This window comes from Hoplias malabaricus, chromosome 17 (assembly GCF_029633855.1).
Source record: "Hoplias malabaricus isolate fHopMal1 chromosome 17, fHopMal1.hap1, whole genome shotgun sequence".
Lineage (NCBI taxonomy): Eukaryota > Metazoa > Chordata > Actinopteri > Characiformes > Erythrinidae > Hoplias > Hoplias malabaricus.
The window spans coordinates 29,223,841-29,237,826 of NC_089816.1; the positions used below are offsets into that span (position 1 = coordinate 29,223,841).

Consider the following 13,986-nt stretch of genomic DNA (forward strand, 5'->3'; position numbering starts at 1 on the left):
AAAAAATAAGTCAATATTACTCACCTATGGAGTAAGAATAGAACAATAGCCTCATTTCGGTTGGGCTTCTCAATGTTTGGAGTTGTCTCCATTGTCGTAAAAATACTTTAGATGACACTGCCATCAGCAGAGAGAGAGAGAGAGAGAGAGAGAGAGAGAGAGAGAGAGAGAGAGAGAGAGAGAGAGAGAGAGAGACTAGCTTACCAGACAGCTTGTTTTTCATTTACAGATACTGGGGCTTCTTAAACATATAAGACCTGTTTTGAGTAGGCAACCAGACTAGGGAGCTAGCAAATAATGAGGAAACATCTTTTGAAATTGATAAGAAATGTTTTTGATTACAATTGTGAATGTTGCCTTAAAGGTACAGAATTTAAGTATAAAAACAGTAAGTATATTACTACTATACAAATGAAGAGTTTCTATGCTATTAGCATGCTGATTCTATTACAAAAATTTAAAAAAAATTTTTTTTCACAGCATTCACATGGTCTTCTGAGAAGGTCTACATGGCCTTGAGGTATTCCCCAATGTATAATACATATCTGACATCTGACATGTGACCTTGCGCAAAATGTGTGTTATAATGTGATTGAGCAGTGTAGCAGAAGATTTAGCAGATGACCAGAAATATATGTGGATGTCAGCAGACATCAGTTCTGAAAGGACATGATTATGGATGTCATGGGCAGTTTTCATAGGTAGTCATTTCAGTCACCAAATACTCACTGAAAAAAATGAAGGCCTCTGAACTGTAGAGCGCATTTTTTCAGTCTCTCTGGGACCTGGCTGTATTCCTTTCTATGCTTCAGTAAAGTTATACGTAATATTTTGGGCTTGAATAAGTAAGCAGCTTATTTGTATATCTACACAGTGTTTTACAAAAAGTAACAGTAAGTGTATAATTTTAAAATAAAATAAAATTGTCAAAAGTGATAAAAAAAATACAAAAATATTTATATGCTGTTTTTTGGTCTTTTTCTTGAGGCGTGGCAATAATCCTTAACGTATCTCAGTTTAGGACATATTTTACAGTATCAAACACCATGGGTACAGTAAAATGCACAAATACTAACTGCATGAACAATGTATTATATATATAGAATATAATTACAAATTATAATAAAATAAAAATAAAATCGACTTTGTCAGCAAGAAATGTGCTCACAAGCCTATTTTGAAATTCATGTGTGGCTTTATATCAGAAGGCAACAACTGAGTCTACACCTCACCTGTGGTTCCTTTCCCCTCACTCAAGCATGTGCCAAGGTTTTTGGAGACGCTAGACACAGAATGTGTTATCAAAGCTCTCAGCAAACCAGGGGAATTTGTGCTATCTTACATAAAGCAAAACCCCACAGTGCAAGCACCTGCAAAGCTGTTTCCTATGCCCTCAAATCCTGTAGAAAGCAGCCAGATCCAGTTTTTACCAACATTTTTAAATGCTTGCCATCTTTTTTCTGCATTTTCAAAATACTAGCATCAAGTGAAGGCATCAAGTGAGGTACATTTTCAATAAACCAAATCGTAACTACCAGTTGTTTATGTTTGTGATGATAACCAGCAATTCCACTATGTGTAAGCATTGATCTGAGGATCAATCAGGTACTTGTGGCAAATCTAGATCCAGAAAGTAGCAAACCCCCCCTCCCCCATTGTATGGTCATTTCTGTTGCTGGTCTGATACAATCAGAAAACCATACAGTTGTTGAAAATCCTGGTGGGTTTGCTCACGAGAGTCCCCTACTACTTACTGGCGAATAATATTCTATAGAGTGTATACAAGCAGTGTGTAAAATGAATGCTTGCATCAGATATCTTTAGTATCAACACCTTAAAGCTAGAGTGCTGCAACCAGACAATTATGGGTAAGGGAGCAGAAGTATTTACAAGTGATCTGATACATAGTGACTAGATGAAGAATCTGACAGGGCAGGGGTTAAAACAAGGTCAATACATAGCTGTGCTTCAGTAAAGAGCAAGGGGGGGGGGGGTGGCAAAAGCACAGGCCAATTGCAAGAGATAGTGTGCATACTTTCTATCCTGCTCACATATTTTGTCAAACGTCTAGAGGTTTAAAATGTTGAATCAAATTACATAAGTTGGGTGCCCTTTGGGTTGGGTGACTGAGGAGGCTGAGAGGTGGGGATGGAGATATTGAACTGACCGATATTGTGCAGTATTACACTGGTAATCAATATGGCGTTTCTTTTGAGTACTCTTGGACAATCTTTGATGGTTGCACTGGAAGAAAAAGTAGCACGCATACAGCATATCAGTCTCAGCTTGCTATATATGTTGGAGGAAAAAAGGAGCAGGTATTTGCATACCCTCCGGTTGCCAGTGGGTAATGACCTTCATGCACAAACACGTATCATCTGCGATTGGCATATGTCCAGCCAGGGTCAAGTCTTTGCCCAACTATACACTCTTAATATACTTAGGATCTTCTGTAGACTCATTCATCCTATTTGACAAGTGGTAGACTGAGTGATTCTTTCGCTCATGAGCTAGGATTGTCTTTGAGCAGATGAGGAGTGTGATCTCTACCCCTGGCAGGATGGAACTGGGGAGACAGCATAACTTACAAGGTGGAGAACATGGAGCACCCTCAAACTGTGTCATTCCAGTACAGTACTAAGATGGGCTGGAGGATACCATTGCATAGGGACACGTTCTACTTGGTTGTGTGCCTTTACTAAAAATGATGGTTCTTCAAGGGTTCTATACTAAAGAAAATTGTTTTTATACAACCCTGAATGCATAAAGAATGCATGATTAAAAGGTTCTTTTGCATTCAGGAGTTTTCAGATTGATAGAGAACATGCTATAGATGGGCATATATAGCACGGAAACTGTTCGTCTATTGTTACAAACTTGACATATGCCATTTTGGTGCCATATAAAACCTTTCTATAAAAATGTGCTATAGCGAACCAACTTTTGGTCAGTGTATTCATCTGGAGAATAAACGTGTCCTTCCTCATCCTCGAACAACAGCTTTGTGCATTTCTCAGCAATAAGAAATTAAGTTAATAAGCAAAGGAAAATGTAGTACTATGGCTTATATCTTGTCTTACAAACAGTCGCAAAAGAGAGTCTTTGTGTGTGTGACATTGGTTTGGAGTTGACCTGCTGCTGATAGCTGTGCTATCTTTGTGTCTTTCATTACAGTCTGATAACCCTTAATGAATGCTGCTCTGATTAATGAGCTAGACAGACACTGAGGACTAAATACTGCAGGCTTTGTGATGAGAACTGCATGCCCCCACCTCACACCTATCACAAGGTTGACAAGTGTATGTTTCACAGCTTGATTTAGCAATCCACCTCTTCCAAATGACTGTATTTTAGCATGTACACTATATGAAAAGAAAACTGCTCATCCATCATTTCTTCAGAAAGGATAAGTATACATAAAGAATATCTCCCTCTGCTTCAGCCAGATTTTACTCTTCTGGGAGTATTGAACAGTGCTCCAACACTCCAGGGAAGGCAGTTCCTGTATTCCCTTGGCATCGGGCACAAGGCAAAATGTTGATATAACAAAATTGGGAAGTGAGGAAATGATTCTTCCTTCCTCCATAGAACGAATTGGTATTTTTATGTTTACAATCATTCGTTCATTCATTCATTATCTGTAAACGCTTATCCAGTTCAGGGTCAAAGTGGGTCCAGAGCCTACCTGGAATCATAGGGCACAAGGCAGGAGTACACCTTCACAGGGCAACACACACTCACACACACACCCCTACGGACACTTTTTTTTTTTTGAGTCGCCAGTCCACCTACTAACGTGTGTTTTTGGACTGTGGGAAGAAAATGGAGCACCCGGGGGAAACCCACGCAGACACGGAGAGAACACACCAAACTCCAGGTTCCTAGAGCTGTGTGACCATTGTAACCAGAAATGAACATGTTTTGCATGTATTTGCCTTAAAATAATTTTTAAATTTATCTTGTTCCAGAATATTTATTTATTTGTTAATTTTTATGTTTTTCAGAACTATGGGCTGGAAACAGAGAATCTGCGGACCCTCTCTCATAAGCTCAATGCCTCAGCAAAGAATCTGCAGAACTTCATCTTGGGTCGACGCAGGGGCGGTCACTACGATGGACGAGCCTCCCGGCGCCTGCCAAATGACTTCCTCACCTCAGTGGTAGACCTTATTGGAGCTGCTAAAAACCTGCTTGCGTGGCTCGACAGGTAAACCACACTAGTGTGACCTCTGGCAAACTAGTACGTTGATAGTAACTTCTTCTCTCTATTAGACATAGAAATGCAGCATTTGAAAATACATAATAAATATGAAAGACAATTTTCATGGCTTACACACACTCTTTATTTAAAACAATGTAATAAAATTGTCATCTGAATTTGTTTTTTATGTGAAAGGTTTTTATGAAATTAAATCATCTACATCCAGAGATATAATTTGACAGTAATTACAAGTTATTCAAGTTATTTCTCTGGATGTCGATTATTTAATTTCATACAACACTTTGACATTCATTTTAAAGTGTAATTTCAAAATATTTATTTTATCCATTTTTATTTACAGGTCGCCATTCGTCAGTGTGACTGAGTATTCACTACTGAAAAACAACATTGTTCAACTGTGCCTGGAGTTAACAACAATTGTGCAACAGGTATCTACCACACAAATGCTTTTGTGGAAGTATTAGGTGTACAAAACACATTTTTTGTGTAACCTAATTGTAATTCAAAATTCAAACATTTTCCCGCTGTCATTTTATGGTAATTTTTACATAGTATTGAAAGTAAACATTTATTCATTCATTATCTGTAACCCTTATCCAATTCAGGGTCGCGGTGGGTCCAGAGCCTACCTGGAATCATTGGGCGCAAGGCAGGAATACACCCTGGAGGGGGCGCCAGTCCTTCACAGGGCAACAAAGACACACACACACATTCACTCACACACTCACACCTACGGACACTTTTGAGTCGCCAATCCACCTACCAACGTGTGTTTTTGGACTGTGGGAGGAAACCTCCCGTGCCGCCCTCTGAAAGTAAACAAATGATTCAAAATGAAAAAAAAAAAAAACTATTCAGTATTAATACATGACATTCTCTTGAATTTTAAATTTCAAATATATGTTAGACAAAAAATGCTTTATAAATTATTTGCAAACCTAATATTAAGAATGTTAATACTTTTAAACTCAATCCTCATTATGGATAGCATTGTTACCTTGCATCTCATGCTAGCTTCTAAGTGTCTAAGATTTACATTCATTTCTAGCTCTGAATGTTGATCTGTGCAAACTATGGCAGAGGACACTATTTCAGGGCCAAGACGTGGCTTAGGAAACATGTGGCATCACTGGCACCTTCTGAAACAAAGGTCTTAGCTAAGGGCTTAGTGGCCCATTGCTATGCTGATCCAATGCTCCTGAGCCAAAGGCCTTGTTTTCTCATGCTCCACAACCAAAACCATTCATAGAGTCATTTTCACACAATGAGGCTGGACACTGCCTGGCCAACGGCCTCCTTCAGGACCAAGGCGGCTTACGGGTCCAAGCGTACATGGCTGGTGCTGGAGAGATAAACAAGCTAGACAAATACTCTGGGCCAAGGACAGCCAGGTGGACGCTGGGTTATCCAGTCCATACAGAACATCAAACAGAGCTTGAAATGCTAGGGTAGATGTGGATGTCTGTCTGCTGGGCATGTCTATTCACAAGGTTAGTTTCCTCATGAGAACTTCAAAAATATCATACTACTCTTCATTTCAAAGTCAGTATACGGAATACCCAATCTGTGTGGGACAGCAGAAACAGAAAGTAGTGATTAATACATTATACATTTACCTCCAAGAACATGAACATTAGATTTTTTTGGTAAATATATGCTCATTCCAAATTTGATATCTGCAACATGTTTCAAAAACACTGAGAACAGAATTTACTAGTGTTGCACCGGTATCTGCACCGAAACTCACACTTAATCACAGTGTCAATATCAGCTACAGAGAGCACTGATACCATAGGTGTTTTTGTAATGACCCACTACTCACTATTCCCTACATGTAGTACACAGGGCACTTTTTGCAACACATCCCATGAAGCAGATACTGACACGCATGCACGCCGCTAGATGCAGCTTTAATTTTTTAAATTTTTAATGTGTAGTTAATAAAAAGTAAGTATTGTTCATTCAAGCTTATTATATCTTAATAACGATACAGAACACCATCCATCCATCCATTATCCACATAACAATATGAATATCTGGATTTATAGGCACCTATCTAGTAATTATAGATATAGTAAGATAGATAGAGTTGGTATCTGTACTTGGTATCAGCAGATACTTAAACATGAAATATTGATATCAGTATGGAAAAAGTGGTATTGGTGCATCCCTAGAATTTACCACCAGAGTTTACCACTGTGCTAATAATATTTATTAAATATTCAGGACTGATAACACCAGTTTTATACATTTAAAACCTTTTTTATGCCATTACTGCATTATACTCATTCCCCAATAGGCAGGTACAGATTTATAATGAAGTATACAGCTGCTTCACAGTGTGACACACATTCACACATTCACTAACACACTCACACCTATGGTTTGAGTCACCAATCCACCTACCGGAGTACCCGGAGGAAGCTGACGTGGACATGGGGAGGACACTAGCATAATATTAATTTATAAAATATACACTATAGTAATATTCATTCATTCATTCATCTGCAACCGCTTATCCAGTTCAGGGTCGCGGTGGGTCCAGAGCCTACCTGGAATCATTGGGCGCAAGGCGGGAATACACCCTGGAGGGGGCGCCAGTCCTTCACAGGGCAACACACACACACTCACACTCACACACACCTATGGACACTTTTGAGTCGCCAATCCACCTGCCAACGTGTGTTTTTGGACTGTGGGAGGAAACCGGAGCACCCGGAGGAAACCCACGCAGACACAGGGAGAACACACAAACTCCTCACAGACAGTCACCCGGAGCGGGAATCGAACCCACAACCTCCAGGTCCCTGGAGCTGTGTGACACTACCTGCTGCGCCACCGTGCCGCCCCACTATAGTAATATAATATAATCAAAGTTTATTTTCATTTTTAATTATTTTTGGAATTAGTTTCCATGTTGCTGGATCGCAAACTATGTAAACTCTTTTTAGTTCGGTTTGTGACTGGTGTATATCTTCTGTGATATGGCTGGGTTATTTATTGACTGTATCCTCTGCTCTCATTGATTGGCTCCCTGTGGATGATGACTGAGGGTGGAACACATGTGAGCTTGTTTATGATGATGCAACATGCAAGGCATCGGTTTGATCTTTTTCTATCATCTCTTTATCTAGCCTTAGATACGTTTTCTCTAATACAGGGCAAAGTTCCTAGAATTCAGTGAATCTTATTTTACTTTAGTTTCATGGCAATGCTTGTATATCCCAAAGTAGGTTGCCTTCATAGTACTCTTACCTTTTTTTGTAAAGGCTAGTACATGCTTCCTTTGTGATGTTTGCTCACCATGCTTTGAACTGCTGCTAACATGTCACTGAATTTCTTGACACAATGTGAGGAGAACTCTGCCCTAAAATACCTTATGCCAGCTAATAGATACCTGCATTGACCAGCTGAGTGATGTATGGAGAAACCAACTTAACGTAAGGATAATTATGCTTACAGTTGGGTATGGCAGCACCGTAGAGGATGATTTCCCAGTGATAAGGCCCAATTGTAGACAGTTACTCAGAAGCCACAAACATAAGTATACTCATTGACTCAAATCGGTATACTCATGAGTATTTTTGAGTATACTCACCCCCAAAAAAGCACCCTAATTACAGTCAAACTCTGAATGCAGTTATGTCTCAGACAGATATGTAAATGATTATATGTGTGGTCTGACTAGACTCTCAAATACATTTTGATAGGATGATTAAGTAGGATGACTGTTTTGACAGTTTGCCCACCATCTAGGCCACTCTGACCAAGCTATTAGGTGTTTGGGACAGTGCTGTGGTGAACAAGAAACCTGGACTGTGAAGGACTGGAACAGGACCATCTTTAGCAATAATCCAAGTTCTGTTTGGGATTTGACGACAGTCAGGTTTGAATATGGATGCTGTGTGGTGGGTGCTTCAGTCCTGCCTTTGCTGTGGAGTGACACACTGCCCTAACAGCTAGTGTGATGATCTGTGGAGCCATCATATTCGCATCATAGTCTGTCACCCCTGGTAGTGATATGATGGACAGTAACAGCTCAGTGAAATGTGCAGGACATCCTGCAGCCATGCATCGCCTCTCAAAGCAGGGCTTCCAACTGGCATTTTTCAGCATGATGTTGCTCACCTACACACAGCTAGCGTTTCCCAGGAATGTCATTGCCAGATTGCAATGATTTCTTGGCCTGCTAGTTTGACAGTTTAACTGCCAATCACACATTTATTGCAGCAGATTCAGCAACCTCAGAGTGTGCAGGATCTACAGACCCAGCTCCAAATGTTCTCTATGTTCTGCAGAAAGCCATACAGAACCTCTATGCCTCCATGCCCATTTCATCTTATATTCTGGTGAGAGGAAGCCCAAAAGGGTACTAGAGCCTAATTTTAATTAATAATTTCACTAATATGTTATAATCAATTACATATATCATCATTACATTCACACCTATAAAGTTTCCAACAAATCCTTCTTGGACTTTTTTTTCTTTCTGTCAATGACTGTGTTTGTAAGTACACATGTTTTCCTGAAGTATTCCATGAGGAATTCATCCAATAGAGCTCTGTTTAACATGTCAATTGGCTCAGAACATGCAATGCTGATGCACATTGCATCCTAAACTATCTGGAACAAAACTGTGTGTGTCATGTTCTTAGGCATGATTTTTAAGCTAAAATGACACAGATTTGCAGTAGCTGCTGAACAGCGTCATTCTCAGGATTGATTCCTCATGTTGCCCTTTGGCGCGCTGGCTACTAGCCTCCAGTGGGACTCTTTCTGCAAATGTTAAAGATTTCACTTGACATGGCTGTGCCTTCCTGCTTTCATTAGAAGCTCCTTTGCCTGATTCTTTCTCAACTGTCTGTGTGTGTTCACAGGACTGCACCGTGTATGAAACTGAAAACAAGATTCTTCATGTGGTGAGTTCCACTTTCTTTCTATTTCTCTGATAAATGATTGTTTCCTTTATTTAAAAATGTCTATATTCTAGGTTTCATGGTTATTTATGGAAGTCTTACTCCTTACTCTTGTGAACACACTGATAATGTACACATAATGGATTGAGATTGCCAGTATTGTTAGGTCTGCAATAAACACATCAAATGAAGGAGGTGAGGAATGGGTATTTTAAGACAGGGAACCTGCTAATATTTTGGTACACCAAACACATTCCAGTCCCAGCACACTACTTGTTTGGCTTGCAGTTTTTCTGTAAACTGTGTGTTTGTGTGGGTGTGTGTGTGTGTGAGAGAAGTGTCCTGCTCTCTTGCCTTGGCTCCATTGTGAGACAGTGTGGTGGAGGGAAAGGCCAGCTGAGGCCTGACCCAGTTTCACTAAACTCTGTCCTACTGCAGAGCCCTGAGCGCCTCACTGTTTCCACCTCCTACCTCCACAAATCACCAGTGTAAAACTCACTCCCATAGAGTTACAATTACACCTACTGAGTGGAATCTGATCCAGTTTGACACTGTATGACTTAATTTAACCCTCATATCTCCCTCATGGTGCACACATAAACATTTACTTCTCTAGTACACATTCTAAACTTTAAACTCATACAAAATATTTTAAACATGTTGTTCTCATAGTGTTAAATAAGCTTTAAAAATAAGATAATATTTCACATTTTTGAGTTATTCAACTAAATATTATCTGTCACACCCTGGCACTTTCTTGTTTGTTTTCCCCTTCCATGTGGCTCTGTCTGTTTGTTGTTTTTCCTATCTCCACCCTCGTTTCACCTTTGCTCCGCCTCCTGGTCATTTTCCATCATTATCTGTGTCAGGTGTCTCTTGTTTGTTGATGTATATAACTTCCGTTCTTGTCACTTCCTGTTATCGGTCATTTGTTATTGTCATTGGTATTGTTTGTTTTCTATCTCGTTCGTGCTCTTTGCCTATATTTCTAATTCGTGTTTATCGTCAAGTTAGTTTTGTGGTGTCATCTCGTTATTAAACTGTCTGTGTTGTAGCGAGTGTGTCCGTCTCTGTAAATCCACTCATCACGTCCCCGTGACATTATCATGGTTATATTAATATTCTATTAGGTTTTGGAAGCTTATGAGTTAAACTGAATAGGGAAAACCATTTATTCTTAACGTTATTATTATTATACTAATTATTATTACTAGTAGTAGGGGTAGTAGTAGTAGTATTGATATGTGAATTATAAATTTTGAATAATATTACACTGAAATATTACAAGGTATAAAAGAAATATCACTAATAAGCGATTTCATGGCGGTTACTGGCTCTATTTGAACAGCAGTGTTTGTTCAGGACAGTTGAAGAAAAAGCATCAGCAAGTAGTATGTATTTATTTATTTATTTTTGTTTTGAAGCTTTATTTTACAAGAGTCCTACATTTCATTGATCAACTTGACTGTATTTTGCAAATACAAGTTAATTTTGAATTTCATGCCTGCAGCACAGGGGCATCTTTATATTCTAACCGTTAAATTTTACTTTTAATAACTAGGGAACTGAGAATATCAGTGATATTTTTACATGTGCAATATCCAGGACATCAGTACTGATTCACCCCATACTGACAGATATAGGCTTTTGCACCTTTCAGTGATAAGAGTCAGGATGGTCCCTTTCGTCCTAATTGTGTTAAGTGACTGTAATTTTCTGATTTACTCTCAAGCTCATGTGGCGATATTTATCAGAATAGTCTGATGGTTTTTCAGGCAGTACTATCTGAGGGTTCAAAAGCCATGATCATTCAACTATATGACAATAACAATATGCCATGAGATTACTCCAGATTTCCTTTGTCTAGCTGTTTTTCAGTCTGATTTTGCCTTTGTACCAACATTAAAAGTATTATATTTTATAGCAAAATCACATGGTTAAACATCCCTACTTTTCCAAGGATTAGTTTTGTACAGTTTGTTGAAGGTCTTTGAATAATAAGGGTCAGGTCCAAAGTCAATATGTTGTTTAGATCAATATGGAGTTGCATCTAAAGTCACTATATAGTCAATATAGCCCAAGTCTTGCGACTTGAATCCAAACTTCTGACACTCCCACCCCACTACCCCCCCAACCCACACACACCCACAGTTTGATTGTTCACAGACCACTCATAAGATTAATGATTTATTTATAGGGGAGAGCCTAAAGATTTCTTTAAAAACAGCTTTTTTTTTTCATTTGTTGGTTGGCAGTTGGTGTTCAATATTGCAAAGCTTCACTGCTGGTCCCTGTCCCCTAAGGACTCTAGCCTACAGCAGTCAGATGGATAGAGTGATAGTGTGTGTGTGTGTGTGTGTGTGTGTGTGTGTGTGTGTGTTTCTGTGCACCTCAGTCTGAGGGTAGATATAGGCCCATGCTTATGTTCATGCATGCATAAGGATGTAGAGTGTTACATAAGCCTGTCCTAGTTGTGTGTGTGTGTGTGTGTGTGTGTGTGTGTGTGTGCGCGCATATGTGGAGAGAGCGGGGTGGGGCGTTCATGCGTGATGATGAAATGGATTACATAATTATGTCCTAGTTGTCATTCTGTTTTTATTGTGTATAAATGTGAGCACAAGAGGAAGACAGAAGAGAGGGGGTGAGGTGGGCAGTGGAGTAAAACAGAATACATTGGGCAGCAAAAAGAAGAAATGTATGTCTGTCTGGCTCTGTGTTTAGATGCTGTTACTTCATATCAAATATTGCAGACCTATGAGTTATTAGACTTAGGTGCCAGCAACTTCTATTGCTTAGTGTTCAATGAATGTTCTTTCATTGCTGGAAAAACTTAAAATAAACTTACCATATCATGATCAAAAATCTATTGTAATCCCTACATTTTTCATCCTGCTCATTTGTTTATGGTTATTAATGTAAAAGATGTTAAATATTAATGTTTACACTCTTTGGATTGTGTGTTAATTGAGTTCAGGAGTTCAGCATGATTTGAATATACTACATTGAATTCTAATGCTTCCTTAAAGTGTTTTCCATGGAACAGAAAAGTACAATGCAGGTTCTAATATGATTTTATCCATATTATCGTCACAAGAGCGTTTCCCTTTGCCCTGCATTACTTGTGAAAGTATTCAGGGTACTTTGAAATTTCTAAGATGGTCACAGTTTCGCTCGTGTGAAAAATCACTATCCAAAATGGTTCTGAAGGCAGCGCTGCCTTCGAGGCAGAATAAATGTAATTGGTTACCAGCCAACAGGCAGGGATCAAGGTGCTCGGTTGAGATTTTCAAATACCTTGTTATAAACCAGTAATGGTCTGCCTGGAAGCCCTAAGGTTTGCCTGATCTTACTGCCAGAAATGTCTTTGGAATAAATAAATGTGCAATATAATGTATGTGTCACCCTGTGAAGGACTGGCGCCCCCTCCAGGGTGTGTTCCCTCCTTGCACCTAGTGATTCCGGGTAGACTCCGGACCCACCACGACCCTGAATTGGATAAGAGCTTACAGACAATGAATGAATGAAAGAATGAATGAATGAATGTTATTGTAGACTTATTCTTGCTTCATTGAAATAAAGCCTGACTTATTGTCTTGATTTGCACATGTACATACGGTTCTGCAAGTTTTTAAACATTTGCACAATTTTACCAGCCACAAATCTATTTGATCAGATCCGCAAACAAACAAACTAGGTTTCACTTTACAAGATGTGACTGCACAGTGTTATGCTGAATTCTGACTCCAAACAGACTGTCTCTCCTTCATATGAACTGTTGGAGGGCTCTATACTCTTCTAGCAAACACTTGACATTGATCATATATCATTTCATGAAACAAGGAACAAGTAGTGGTTTGAAGTCTATGAGCCTAGTAGAGTCTAGATTTGAATTAATTCATTCATTCATTGTCTGTAAATGCGTATCCAGTTCAGGGTTGTGGTGGGTCACTAGGCGCAAGGCGGGAACACACCCTGGAGGGGGCGCCAGTCCTATAGAGTATATTTGGTCTCACATTAAGACAAATTGTAGACAAATCATTTTGGAAATGTTTTGATCAACTGTTAGAAGCTAGTATAGAATTTTGGGAAATGATTTTCAGGAGCTGCTGAAATTATTTGAGATTTTTTATTATTTTAATTTTTTTGAGATTTACTGCTTTATTACTGCTGCAAATAAAAGTCCATAACTTTGTGTACACATGAGTGACAGTATCTAGCTGATAATTACGTGCGCAGGCTTGTCACGCCTTCGTCCTGTCTGTCTGTTGTCCCCGCCATGTGCTTTATTCGCACATGGCTATGTTTTGTTTATATCCTTGTCTCCGCCCTCGTCCCGCCTCCTCGTCCGTGTCATGTGTCAGCCCGTCCTCGTTATCTGTCCAGGTGTGTCTCGTTTATGTCTGTATTTAAGCCCTCTTGTGTCACGTCCTGTTTGTCGTACATTTCTCATTTCACCTTTGTTCAGTCACGTTGGTTCACCTTTCTCATGTCGGTCGTGTTTTCTTGTCTGTCCGTCTGTCTCCTCAGCTTCTCCCCGTCTCTTTTCCTTTATCGTTGTTTTCGCTGTTTGTCCGTCTGTCACGCTTACCCTGTCTAGTTCACCGTGTTTTATTTAGCTTGCTTTGCTCCGTTTGTTTTCGTTCTGTTTTAGTCTCGTTGTGTTGTTACATCCGTTATTAAATATACTGTGTTTTAGCGAGTGCGTCCGCCTCATTCAATCCGCCCCTCGCTCCTGACAGAATGTACGACCCCCAGGACGCAGCTAACACAGCCGAAATATTGGACGAAATCCTTAAACAAGGGGAGAAATTACTGGCCAGAACGGTGGGTGATCAACCCGCTGTTTTA

General features: G+C 39.5%; 1 pseudogene; it reads left to right on the forward strand.

Annotated features, from left to right (window-relative positions):
* LOC136673503 (connector enhancer of kinase suppressor of ras 2-like) overlaps positions 1 to 13,986 on the forward strand; it is a 122,061-nt pseudogene that overhangs the window by 48,493 nt on the left and 59,582 nt on the right.